The following is a 13,705-nucleotide window of genomic DNA, read 5'->3' as shown; positions in this document are numbered from 1 at the left end:
TCAAAACAAATTTTAGTATCAAGATAGTTTTTTTTTTTTAAAGAGGGCTGACATTTTATTAAGAATGTTGGTTCTAACCGCTTTTCTATTTTTCCCCTCTTTTATTGGATATAATATTTACATTTCAAATTTTATCCCCTTACCATATTTCCCCAACCACCCAGGAACCCCTTATCCCATTCCCCCTCCTCCTGCCTCTATGAAGGTGTTTACCCACCTACCCCCAGCCTCCCTCCCCACCCTCAGATTCCCCCCCCTCAGTGCTCAGCCTTCAGGGTACCAATGATCTTGTCTCCCACCTATGCCCAACAGGGCCATCCTCCCCTACATATACAGCTGGAGTCATGTGTCTCTCCCTATGTGCTCCTGGGCTGGTGGTTTAGACCCTGGGGAGCTCTGGCTGGTTGGTATTGTTGCTCTCCTCACAGGGCCACCAGCCCTTATGGTTCACGGTTCCTTCAATTTACTCTCTAACTCCTCCATTGGGAACTTTGATCAGATTAATGGATAGCTGTGGGTATGTGTCTCTGGGTATGTCCGACTCTGAGAGGCCTCTAAGGAGACAGCCTTATCAGGCTGCTGTCAGCTTTCCCATCCTGACATCCCTATCAGTGTCTATTTTTGGTGACTGCCTATGGAATGAATACCCAGACACAATGGTATCCCTACAACCCCTTTTCAGATTCTGACCCACACTTTGTCTCCATATTTGCTCCCTTGGTTATTTAGTTACTCCTTCTAGGAAAGACCTAGGCATCCTCACTTGTTCTTTCTTCTTCATGAGTTTCGTGTGGTCTGGTAGTTGAATCTTTGTTGTTTCAAACTTTTGGGCTAATCTCCGCTTATCAGTGAGTAAATACCATGTGTGTTCTTTTGTGATTGGGTTACCTCACTCAGGATGATATTTTCTAGATCCATCCATTTACCTAAGAATTTCTCGAATTCATTATTTTTAATAGCTGAGTAATATTCCATTGTGTAAATGTACCACATTTTTTGTATCCATTCCTCTGTTGAAGGGCATCTGGGTTCTTTCCAGCTTCTGGCTATTATAAATAGGGCTGCTATGAACATAGTGGAGCATATGTCTTTGTTATTTGTTGAGGCATTTTCTGGGTATATACCCAGAAGTGGTATAGCTGGGTCCTCAGGTAGTGCTATGTCCAATTTTCTGAGGAACCACCAGACTGACTTCCAAAGTGGTTGTACCAGCTTGCAACCCCACCAACAATGCAGGAGTGTTCCTCTTTCTTCACATCCTCGCCAGCATCTACTATCACCTGAGTTTTTCATCTTAGCCATTCTGACTGGTGTGAGGTGGTATCTCAGTGTTGTTTTGATTTGTATTTCCCTGATGACTAAGGATGTTGAGCATTTCTTAAGGTGCTTCTCGGCCATTCGAGTTTCCTCAGTTGAGAATTCTTTGTTTAGCTCTGTACCCCATTTTTTAATGGGGTTATTTTGTTGTTTGGCGTCTAATTTCTTGAGGTCTTTGTAAATATTAGATATTTGCCCCCTATCAGATGTAGGATTGGTAATGATCTTTTCCCAATCTGTTGGTTGCCGTTTTGTCTTGTTGACAGTGTCCTTTGCCTTACAGAAGCTTTGCAATTTGATGAGGTCCCATTTGTCAATTCTTGATCTTAGAGCATAAGCCATTGGTGTTCTGTTCAGGAACTTTTCCCCTGTGCCTAGGTATTCGAGGGTCTTCCCCAACTTCTCTTCTAATATTTTCAGTGTACCTGGCTTTATGTGAAGGTCCTTTATCCACTTGGAGTTGATCTTTGTGCAAGGAGATAAGAATGGATTAATTTGCATTCTTCTACATGTTGACCTCCAGTTGAGCCAGCACCACTTGTTGAAAATGCTGTCCTTTTTCCACTGGATGAATTTAGCTCCCTTGTCAAATATCAAGTGACCATAGGTATGCGGATTCATTTCTGGGTCTTCAATTCTGTTCCATTGATCGTCCTTTCTGTCTCTGTACCAATACCAAGCAGTTTTTATCACTACTGCTCTGTAGTACAGTTTGAGGTCCGGAATGGTGATTCCCCCAGAGGTTCTTTTATTGTTGAGAATAGTTTTCGCTATCCTAGGTTTTTTGTTATTCCAAATGAATTTGTAAATTGCTCTTTCTATCTCTATGAAGAATTGATTTGGAATTTTGATGGGTATTGCATTGAATCTGTAGATTGCTTTTGGCAGGATAGCCATTTTTACTAAATTAATCCTGCCAATCCAGGAGCATGGGAGATCTTTCCATCTTCTGAGATGTTCTTCAATTTCTTTCTTGAGAGACTTGAAGTTCTTGTCATACAGATCTTTCACTTGCTTTGTTAGATTCACTCCAAGATAATTTATTTTATTCGTGGCTATTGTGAAGGGTGTCATTTCCCTGATTTCTTTCTCTGCCTGTTTATCCTTTGAGTAGAGGAAGGCTACTGATTTGTTTGAGTTGATTTTATATCCAGCCACATTGCTAAAGTTGTTTATCAGGTTTAGGAGTTCTCTGGTGGAAGTTTTAGGTTCACTTAAGTATACTATCATATCATCTGCAAATAGTGAAATTTTGACTTCTTCCTTTCTATCTGTATCCCTTTGACTTCCTTTTGTTGTCTAATTGCTCTAGCTAAGACTTCCAGTACTATATTGAATAGGTAAGGTGAGAGTGGGCAGCCTTGCCTAGTCCCTGATCTTAGTGGGATTGCTTCAAGTTTCTCTCCATTTAGTTTGATGTTGGCTACTGGCTTGCTGTATATTGCTTTTACTATGTTTAGATATGGGCCTTGTATTCCTGATCTTTCCAAGACTTTTAACATGAAGGGATGTTGAACTTTGTCAAATGCTTTCTCAGCATCTAGTGATATGACCATGTGGTTTTTCTCTTTGAGTTTATTTATGTAGTGGATTACATTGATGGATTTCCAAATATTGAACCATCCCTGCATTCCTTGGATAAAGCCTACTTGATCTTGATGGATAATTGTTTTGATGTGTTGTTGGATTCGGTTTGCGAGAATTTTATTGAGTATTTTTGCATCAATATTCATAAGAGAGATTGGTCTGTAGTTCTCTTTCTTTGTTGGGTCTTTCTGTGGTTTAGGTATGAGTGTAATGGTAGCTTCATAGAATGAATTGGGTAGTGTTCCTTCTGTTTCTATTCGATGGAATAACTTGAAGAGGATTGGTATTAGGTCTTCCTTGAAGGTCTGAAAGAATTCTGCACTGAAACCATCTGGCCCCGGACATTTTTTGGTGGGAAGATTTTTAATGACTGTGTCTATTTCTTTAGGCGTTATGGGACTGTTTAGGTGGTTTATCTGCTCCTCGTTTAACTTTGGTACCTGGTATCTATCTAGAAAATTGTCCATTTCCTCCAGATTTTCCAATTTTGTTGAGTATAGGCCTTTGTAGTAGGATCTGATAATTTTTTAAATTTCCTCTGTTTCTGTTGTTATGTCTCCCTTTTCAGTTCTGATTTTATTAATTTGAATGCTGTCTCTGCACCCTTTGGTTAGTCTGGCTAAGGGTTTGTCTATTTTGTTGATTTTCTCAAAGAACCAGCTCCTGGTTTTGTTGATATTTTGTATAGTTCTTTTTGTTTCGACTTGGTTGATTTCAGCCCTGAGTTTGACTATTTCCTGCCGTCTACTCCTCTTTGGTATACTAGCTTCTTTTTGTTCTAATGCTTTCAGGTTTGCTGTCAAGTTGTTGATGTATGCTCTTTCCACTTTCTTTTTGTGAGCACTTAGAGCTATGATTTTTCCTCTTAGTACTGCTTTCAATGAGTCCCACATGTTTTGATATGATGTGTCCTCATTTTCATTTAAATCTAAAAAGTCTTTAATTTCTTTCTTAATTTCTTCCTTGACCAAGTTATCATTGAGTAGAGCATTGTTCAGTTGCCAAGTGTATGTCGGTTTTCTGATGTTTTTGTCCATGTCAAAGACAAGTCTTAATCCATGGTGGTCTGATAAGGTGCTGGGGATTATTTCAATCTTTTTGTATCTGTTGAGGCCTGTTTTGTGACCAATTATATGGTCTATTTTCGAGAAGGTACCATGAGGTGCTGAGAAGAAGGTGTATTCTTTTGTTTTAGGATGAAATGTTCTATAGATGTCAGTTAAGTCCAATTGGTTCATAACTTCTGTTAGTTTCATTGTGTCTCGATTTAGTTTCTGTTTCCATGATCTGTCCATAGCTGAGAGTGGGGTGTTGAAATCTCCCACTATTATTGTGTAGGGTGCAATGTATGCTTTAAGTTTTAGTAAAGTGTCTTTTATATATGTGGGTGCCCTTACATTTGGGGCATAGATGTTGAGAATTGCGAGTTCCTCTTGGTACATTTTTCCTTTCATGAATATGAAGTGTCCTTCTTTATCTTTTTTGATTACTTCTGGTTGAAAACTGATTTTATTTGATATTAGAATCGCTACTCCAGCTTGTTTCTTGGGACCATTTGCTTGGTAGATTGTTTTCCAACCTTTTACTCTGAGGTAGTGTCTGTCCTTTCCACAGAGGTGCGTTTCCTTAATGCAGCAAAATGTTGGGTCCTGTTTACGTATGCAGTCTGATAGTCTATGTCTTTTTATTGGCGAATTGAGTCCATTGATATTAAGAGATATTAAGGAAAAATGAGTGTTGTTTCCTGTTATTTTTGTTATTGGCAGTGGAGATATGTTTGTGTAGCTACCTTCTTTTACGGTTTTTGGAAGATTACTTTCCTGCTTTTTCCAGGTTGTAGTTTCCCTCCTTGTGATGGAGTTTTCCACCAATTATCCTTTGAAGTGCTGGGTTTGTGTTGAGATACTGTGTAAATTTGGATTTGTCATGGAATATTTTGGTTTCTCCATCAATAATGATTGACAGTTTTGCTGGGTATAGTAGTCTGGGCTGACATTTATGTTCTTTTAGGGTCTGTATGATATCAGTCCAGGATCTTCTGGCTTTTATGGTCTCTGGTGAGAAGTCTGGTGTAATTCTTATAGGTCTGCCTTTATATGTTACTTTGCCTTTTTTTCTTACTGCTTTTAGTATTTTTTCTTTGTTTTGTACATTTGATGTTTTGACTATTATGTGGCGGGAAGTATTTCTTTTCTGGTCTAAACTATTTGGAGTTCTGTAGGCTTCTTGTATATTTATGGACATCTCTTTCTTTAGGTTAGGGAAGTTTTCCTCTATAATTTTGTTGAGAATATTTACTGGTCCTTTAAGTTGGGAGTCTTCCCCCTCATCTATTCCTATTATCCTTAGGTTTGGCCTTCTCATTGTGTCTTGGATTTCTTGTATATTTTGGGTTAGTAGCTTTTTGTATTTTGCATTTTCTTTGACAGTTGTGTCAATGTTTTCCATGGTATCTTCTACACATGAGATTCTCTCTTCCATCTCTTGTATTCTGTTGGTAATACTTGTATCTATGACTCCTGATCGTTTTTTTAAGTTTTCTATCTCCAGGGTGTTCTCCCTTTGTGATTTCTTTATTGTTTCTACTTCCGTTTTTAGATCCTGCATGGTTTTGTTTAATTCCTTCTCCCGTTTGGTTGCATTTTCTTGTAATTCCTTAAGGGATTTTTGTGTTTCCTCTCTAAGGGTTTCTATCTGTTCTTTGAGAGTGTTATTTATGTCTTTCTTAAAGTCCTCTATCATCATCATGAGAAGTGATTTTAATTCTGAATCCTGCTTTTCTGGTGTGATGGGGTGTTCAGGGCTTGCTATGATGGGGGAACTGGGTTCTGATGATGCCATGTAACTTTGGTTTCTGTTGCTTATGTTCTTGCGCCTGCCTTTTGCCATCTGGTTAATTCTAGTGCTACCTGTACTTCTGTCTCTGATTGAAGCCTGTCTTTCCAGTTGTCTCGCTTTTGTTTGGTCTTCTAGGAGTCCAGATGTCTTTGTGATTTTTTCCAGCTTCCCTGATTACAGTGGTATCTCTAGGATGCCTCAGGATATGGTGCCTCCAAGGTAGCAGTCCAGCTAGATGTCTGCTGTTCTGGGTGCAGTGTCTCCTCTTGGATATCTCAGGGTATGTTGTCTGACACTCTGAGTTCAGTTGTTCCTCTGTGGCTCTGGGTTGAGCGGACCTTCCAGTATGTCTCAGGTGGAATCCGGGGTCCACACAACTGCAGACCTGGTAGAGGTCTGGTCTGGGACTCAGACCCTGCAGGCCTCAGACCTGAGGGGGGGCGAGCAGCAGAAGGAGCGTGCTAGCGCTGGCTATGGGTTCTATGGATCCCCCAGAATGTGTCTGGGGGACTCCTGGGTGCACTTACCCGCAGGCCTCAGACTGCATGAGGGGCGAGCGGCGGAAGGGGCGCGCTAGCGCTGGCTATGGGTTCTCTGGATCCCCCAGAATGTGTTTGGGGGGCTCCTAGGTGCACTCACTCACAGGCCTCAGACTGCAGGAGGGGCGAGCGGCGGAAGGGGCGTGCTAGTGTTGGCTATGGGTTCTATGGATCCCCCAGAATGTGTCTGGGTGGCTCCTGGGCAGGCCTCAGACTGCAGGAGGGGCGAGCGGTGGAAGGGCCGTGCTAGCGCTGGCTATGGGTTCTCTGGATCCCCCAGAATGTGTCTGGGGGGCTCCTAGGTGCACTCACTCGCAGGCCTCAGACTGCAGGAGGGGCGAGCGGTGGAAGGGGCGTGCTAGTGCTTCTATGGATCCCCCAGAATGTGTCTGGGGGGCTCCTAGGTGCACTCACTCGCAGGCCTCAGACTGCAGGAGGGGCGAGCGGTGGAAGGGGCGTGCTAGCGCTGGCTATGGGTTCTATGGATCCCCCAGAATGTGTCTGGGGGGCTCCTGGGTGCACTAACCCGCAGGCCTCAGACTGCAGGAGGGGCGAGCGGTGGAAGGGGCATGCTAGCGCTGGCTATGGGTTCTCTGGATCCCCCAGAATGTATCTGGGGGGCTCCTAGGTGCACCCACTCGCAGGCCTCAGACTGCAGGAGGGGTGAGCGGCGGAAGGGGCGTGCTAGCGCTGGCTATGGGTTCTATGGATCCCCCAGAATGTGTCTGGGGGGCTCCTAGGTGCCGACAAATTTTCAACATTCCACAGTACAAACAATCTAAGAGCCAGAACTTTTTGAATATAGGATAACAGTTGTTGCCTTTATATGAGTGCCAACACCACTGTGTTTTCATGATGTTCAGAATGGGAAATGTGTATCTCAGGTTTATTTTCTCATGGTGAATATGTGTTCAGGTACTATGCCCATGCTGCAGAAAATGAATATAAATGTAAAGATTCTAAAAGTACCAAACTACAATTTCTAAACAGTTTAAAAGCTTATAATTATTTTGTCCCATGCAACAGGTTGACCATCATTTCCTGATGCTCTGCCTCTTATCCTCTGTTTTTCCATGACGAATACCAGTTCTTCACTTAATCCAAACTCTTAGACTCTTAGACTTCTGCACCCTGGAAGAGTTTTCCACCTAGCATAGAAGTACAGGGATGACTTCCTGATGAGGTGTTTTATATGCAGCTTAAACTCCATATGAAAGTTGATCAAACATAGAATTTTACCTAGCTGAAAACAACTGATCTTAAAAAAAGATTTGGCTTATTCTTCTGCATTAGAAAACAATCAGTCAAAGATAAAACATACCTGGTATTTATTTTTACATCAGTGACTTAGCATTGTATGCACTTAATATACCAGAAGAACAACTTTGTTAAATATTATGAACTAAAATCACCTACATCATATCACCTAGAAATAACTCTTCATATGTCAATATTGTCACTTGACTTTTAGAGTTGTCATTCCTCTCTCTTCCTTCCTTTCTTCCTTCTTTCCTTCCTTCCTTCCTTTCTTTCTTCTTTCTTTCTTTCTTTCCTTCTTTCTTTCTTTCTTTCCCTTTTTTAAGGATTGTCATTTCTTTCTTCTTTTAAAACTGTTCTTGATTTTTTGTGAATTTCACACCATGTAACCTTTATATATTTCTTGTATCCTTGCAACCTCCCCAGCCCACAGAAAATAAAATAAGATAGAATTTTAAAATGTCTTCTTGTAGAAGCTGTAGTGTGTTACAGTGCTTTCCAGGGAAAGTTCAGGACCCACTCTATGAGTGCTTTAGCAAGTGAGGGGTAGTATTCATTGGTAGTTGATGGGTGGGGCCAACAAATCAGAGTGCCTCTGGTGGCACTTTAGACCAAGGACAGCTGCAAAGCCTTAGAGGGTAACATGGCCTTGGAACATCGAATAGACCCCATCTTCCTTACCACTGCCCTAAACATGACTTCCAGAAGCAACAGGGTCACAGATGTCCCCATGGCCTAAATGGCAGCCCAGGCCACTCACAACAGTATGTAATCACTCAGGAGCATGTCCCTCAGTCATCCACATGATCTCCAGAGCATCCCAGAACACAGACATCAGTTGTACTTTGGTGGTAACTCAGGCCACAGACATTGACACAGACCTCAGCTGCAGGAGGACCATGGATCCAGACAATGTTCTTGGGGGCAGCCAGGACCATACCATTGCCTTCTCACATCTGTCTCTTCTCACTGGTTTGCCTTTCAAGTTCCATTTCTTCACAATGCATGGATGCCTCTGGTTTGCTTTCTCTTCCATCTCTCTACATGTACTCAATCTTTCCTATCCCTCCACCACATATTCTTCCCTCTTAGTGGCACCCAGAGATGGTCCTACGGTGTCTGTCTTCCAGCCTTCCTAGAACAGCATTGCCAGGGCAGTTGTTTAAGTCAGGTTGTCATTTTTACATTTTACAATTGTGTCTTAGATTCTTTATTCTGAACATCATGCAATGATATAATATTATTATATTATTAGCTAAATTAAATTTACAATATTTAACATTATATATAATTGTTATAATGTGTATAATCTATTTATACATTATATATATATATATATATATATATATATATATATATTAATTATAATCACTTATGATTTGCACACACCCACATACACACACACACCCCAACACACACACATAGTAAGCCAGGCTAAGGTCATTTGATATGGATATGAGTAATTAAAGCAAGCTCGATAGAGGGTATACAGGGAAAGGTGAAATGTAGTATTTCATAAACAGTAACCAGACTTTAAAGACCTTTTCAAAGACAGAATATAATGGCTATTTTCAGAATCAACATAGTCGTAATTGCCAGAATACCATGACATTTGTAGGCCATGCATGATACAAAACATTAATATCAAAGACCAATCATACTGAAAGCTTTCATGCTTCTTTGACTACTAAAGGAACAGAGGCCTGAAAGCTTCATTGTTTGAGGGACTGTGTCAGTCTTTCACAACCTGGAAGGCACACTGTGCTCCAGGACCTATGGGCTCTACCCTGAAAAACCTATAAAAAGGTTCTTCAGGGAAGCTAGTTCAAGACAACTTCATGATTCCTGCAAAACACACACACACGCGCACACACACACACACACACACACACACACTGAGAAAGAGAAAGAGAGAGAAAAAGAATAATATAGAAATCTTTAAATCATGATAAATGTATTTATCTCTAACAATTGTCACTTCCCTTTTTTCTTTATTTTATTGGATATTTTGTTTACATTTCAGATGCCGTCCCCTTTCCCCATTCCCCACCCCTAGAAAACCCCTATTCCATGCCCCCTTTTACTTTTTGCTTTTATACACTTTTTAAAAATGTTAATCAAAGGCTTTATAAGTTTGGTAATGCTCAAGCAGAAGTGTAACCCAATACCCAACCTAGATATATCAACTATCTTTGACTGGTGGAGATACGTGAACATCTGCCTCCCTGTCTCCCCCCTCTTTCTCTCTCTCATCACCTAGCTTCTCCTCTTCTTCTTCTCCTCCTCTCCTTACTCCTTCTCTTCCTCTCAGTACTCCTCCCAACTTAGCTCCTCCTACATAGCACCCTTCCTGTTAAAATAAAACTTTTCTCTCAAAATACAATTAGAGCATAATTATGCCAATTTGTACCAGTGAGGTACAGGATAGTCCTAATACCCAGTCTATCATTTTGTTGACTAACCAGAACCTCTGTCATCTCTCCTAACTAAAACACTTAGTTCTGAACCTGGCTTTCTCCTTGGCTTTAGAATGAATGTCAGCTGAAAACCATCCACTCAAATCTTTTCTCTCAAGGTAAATAGCCAGGATTGACTATAAGACTATAAGATTTCAACCCTGTCAGAAATCCAGAATGGCTGAGTTAACTAAAATTATGGGAAGCACAAAGCATACCTTCTAAAACTTAGCCAATTTATAGAGACCGCTGAACACTAATGGAGCATCTGATCTTCAGCCTTCTGGCCCAGGATCATCTGACAGACCTTAGTGCTGCAGAATTATTAAGGGCTGATCACTCTGTCTAGGCAGACATAATCAGTTGACTATTCTGCAAGTGTGTCTTTTTCAGGGCAGTAATTTGTCTGTAGATGGAAAGAGACAATTCTTGCCTAGTGGCTGTATCACCACAACTGAAGTAACTCCAAAGATGCTCAATTTATTTTTAGAATCAAATACAGGAAGCTGTCAGGAGCAGACAGATCTTTAATCAACATAAACATTACTACAGAAATGTTTGTAACATCAATTCTGTGGACTTCTGACGTTTTGAAAACAAACTATGCATGTAATGTAATCTGGACTGTTGTCTTTTAACTCCACTCAGCTATTTCTAAATAAAATATCAAAAACACCCTAACAATAAACTCCAAGCCATGAATTTGCTATAGTCCCTTAACTCACAGGCTAACCATCGCAACTCAGTTGAAAAAGTTAAAGAAGGACTGGATCTAGGCCTTGTATTCCTAAATGTGTTATACAGGTACAATGCCTATGAGAGTATCAATATTCATCTCACTTTTATATCAATAAGAAACTTGTACCAATGAAAACCTTAAATTTGAAATCAAAGTAAATTTGTTCCATTTAGGAAATTATAACTTCATCTTGTTAATAATTGTACAGATTTCTACCAATAGGTTATGGCTATGCAATAAACCCTAGCTAATCCTCTCTATTCCCACAAACCACTAGTTTTCCCTAGAAAGACAGCCCAATATTTACCACCTTAGTCCCCAAGCCCAGTGAATAGGGGTGCTGACTCTTCATTAACTTCTTCAAGCTGATTATGGGTGTTGAGATATTAGAAGAGGGGTGGGGGAAAGAGTGAATTGATAAGCCTCTGATGCTGTGTCTTCACTGTATCCAGATGGAATTTCAGGACCTCAGAGGTTTGAGCAGGTCTGCTCAGCTTGCTTGATGAGTAGATACACCAAGGCTGTGTATTCTTCAATATAAAATTCTCAAATCAAATTTTAGTATCAACATAATTTTTTTAGAGGGCTGACATATTATTAAAGATGTTGGTTCTAACATCTTTTCTTTTCCCCCCTCTTTCATTGGATATAGTATTTACATCCCATATACAGTTACCAAACCCAGAAACTACTGTGGATGTCAAGAAACGCATGCTGATAGCAGACTGATATAACTGTTTCCTGAGAGACTCTGCCAGAGCCTGACAAATGCACAGGCAGAGGCTCACAGCTAACCATTGGATTGAGAACAAGGTTTTCTTGTGTTACAATATGGAGGAGTTAGAGAAAGGACTAAAGGAGCTGAAGGGGTTTGCAACCCCATAGAAAGGACAATAATACCAACAAACCAGAACTCCCAAAGCTCTCAGGGACTAAACCACCAAACAAGGAGTACTCGTGGAGGGACCTATGACTCCAGCCACATATGTAGCAGAGGATTTCCTTGACAGACATCAATGGGAGGAGAGGCCCATGGTCCTGTGAAGGTTTGATGCCCCAGTGTACATGAATTCTTAGGTGGGGAGGTGGCAATGGGTGGGTGTGTGGGGACTGGACTTGAGTTTTGTGCAGAGTTATAGATATGGATCTATTTGCATACTTCCACACAGAGGAACCTAGTAAGTCCAGCAACATTTGTTGAAGATGCTGCCTCCTGCATTGTATAGTTCTGTTGTTTTTTTTTTTTTATAAAAAATTAGTTATCCATGTGTTTGTGGATTTACATCTGGGTCTTAATTCAATACCATTGATCAACTTGTTTGATTTTATGCAAATACCACGTGGATTTTATTACTACAGCTCTGTAGTAAAGATTATCATTTGGGTTGGTGGTACCTCCAGAAGTTCTTTTTATACAGAGGATTGTTTTAACTATCTGGTTTTTGTTTGTTTGCTTGCTTGTATTTGTTTGTAAACATAAAGCTTAGTATTGTACTTTCAAGGTCTTTGATGTGTTCTGTTGGAATTTGTATGGGTATTGCCATGACTTTGTGGATTGCTTTTTATTAGAATGGCCATTTTACTGTGTTAATTCTACTGATCTATTACCATGGAGGATATTTCCATCTTTTGATATCGTCAATTTCTTTTTCCAATGATGTTAAATTATTGTCATACACATCTTTCACTTGCTTGGTTAGAGTTACTACAAAATATTTTATATAATTTGTGGTTATTTTGGAGGATGTTTATTCTCTGATTTCTTTTTCAGCCTGTTTATTATTTCTATGTAGGAGGACTACTGATTCTTTTTTGTTAATCTTGTATTCAGACACTTTACTGAATGTGTTTATCAGATACAGGGGTTTCCTTGTTGAAGATCTGGGGTCACCTATGTATACTGTCATGTGATCTGCAAATAATGATACTTTAGCTTCTTCATTTCAATTTGCATTTCTTTAATCTTCTGTAGCTGCATTACTGCTCTAGGTAGAAATTGAAGCACTATATTGAGTAGATATGAAGAGAGTGAGTAGCCTTGTCTTGTTCCAGATTTTAATGTAATTGCTTAATGTTTCTCTACATTTAATTTGATGTTTGATATTGGCTTGCTGTATATTACATGTATTATGTTTAGATATGTGCCTTGTATCCCTGACCTTCCCATGTCTTTTATCATAAAGAGTATTAGATTTTATCAAAAATGTTCTCTGCATCTAATGATATAATTGTGGGTTTTTTCCTTTTTGTTTATTCATGTAGTAGATTACATTCATAGATTTTCATTTGTTGAACCATTCTTTAGTCTCTAGGATGATCCTGACTTGATCTTCTTGGACCATCATTTTGATGTGTTCCTGAATTTGGTTTGGTGTATTTTGAGAATTTTTCAATCAATGTTCATGAGAGAAATTTGTCTTTATTTCTCTTTCTTGATTGAGACATTTTATGGTTTGGGTATTAGAATGACTGTGACCTTATAAAATAATTTTGGCAGTGCTCCCTTTGTTTCTACTTCATGGAATAATTTGAGAAGTATTGCTATTAGCTCTTTGACAGTCTAGTAGAATTCTGTGCTAAAACCTTCTGGCCTTGGGCTTTTAATGACTGCTTCTATTTCCGTAGTGGTTATAGGTCCATTTAAATTGTTTATCTGATCTTGGATTAACTTTTGTATGTGGCATCTATTAAGAAAACTGTCTATTTCTTTAAAGATTTCCATTTTGCAGAGTACAGATTTTTGAAATATGATGATAAGATTCTTTGGGTTTCTTTGTTTTGTTTGTTATGTACCCCCTTTCCCTACTCATTTTGTTAATTAGGATATACAGACTCTGCCTTTTAGTTAGTTTGTATAAGGCCTTTTCTACCTTATTGATGTTTTCCAAGAAACAATTCTTTGTTTCATGAATGATTCTTTGCAACCTTCTCTTGGTTTCTATTTTATTCATTGCAGCACAGGACAGCAGCTT

This window comes from Arvicanthis niloticus, chromosome 9 (genome assembly GCF_011762505.2).
Source record: "Arvicanthis niloticus isolate mArvNil1 chromosome 9, mArvNil1.pat.X, whole genome shotgun sequence".
Classification (NCBI taxonomy): Eukaryota; Metazoa; Chordata; class Mammalia; order Rodentia; family Muridae; genus Arvicanthis; species Arvicanthis niloticus.
The sequence above is the reverse complement of the archived record's forward strand: the minus strand, read 5'-3'. Positions refer to the sequence as shown.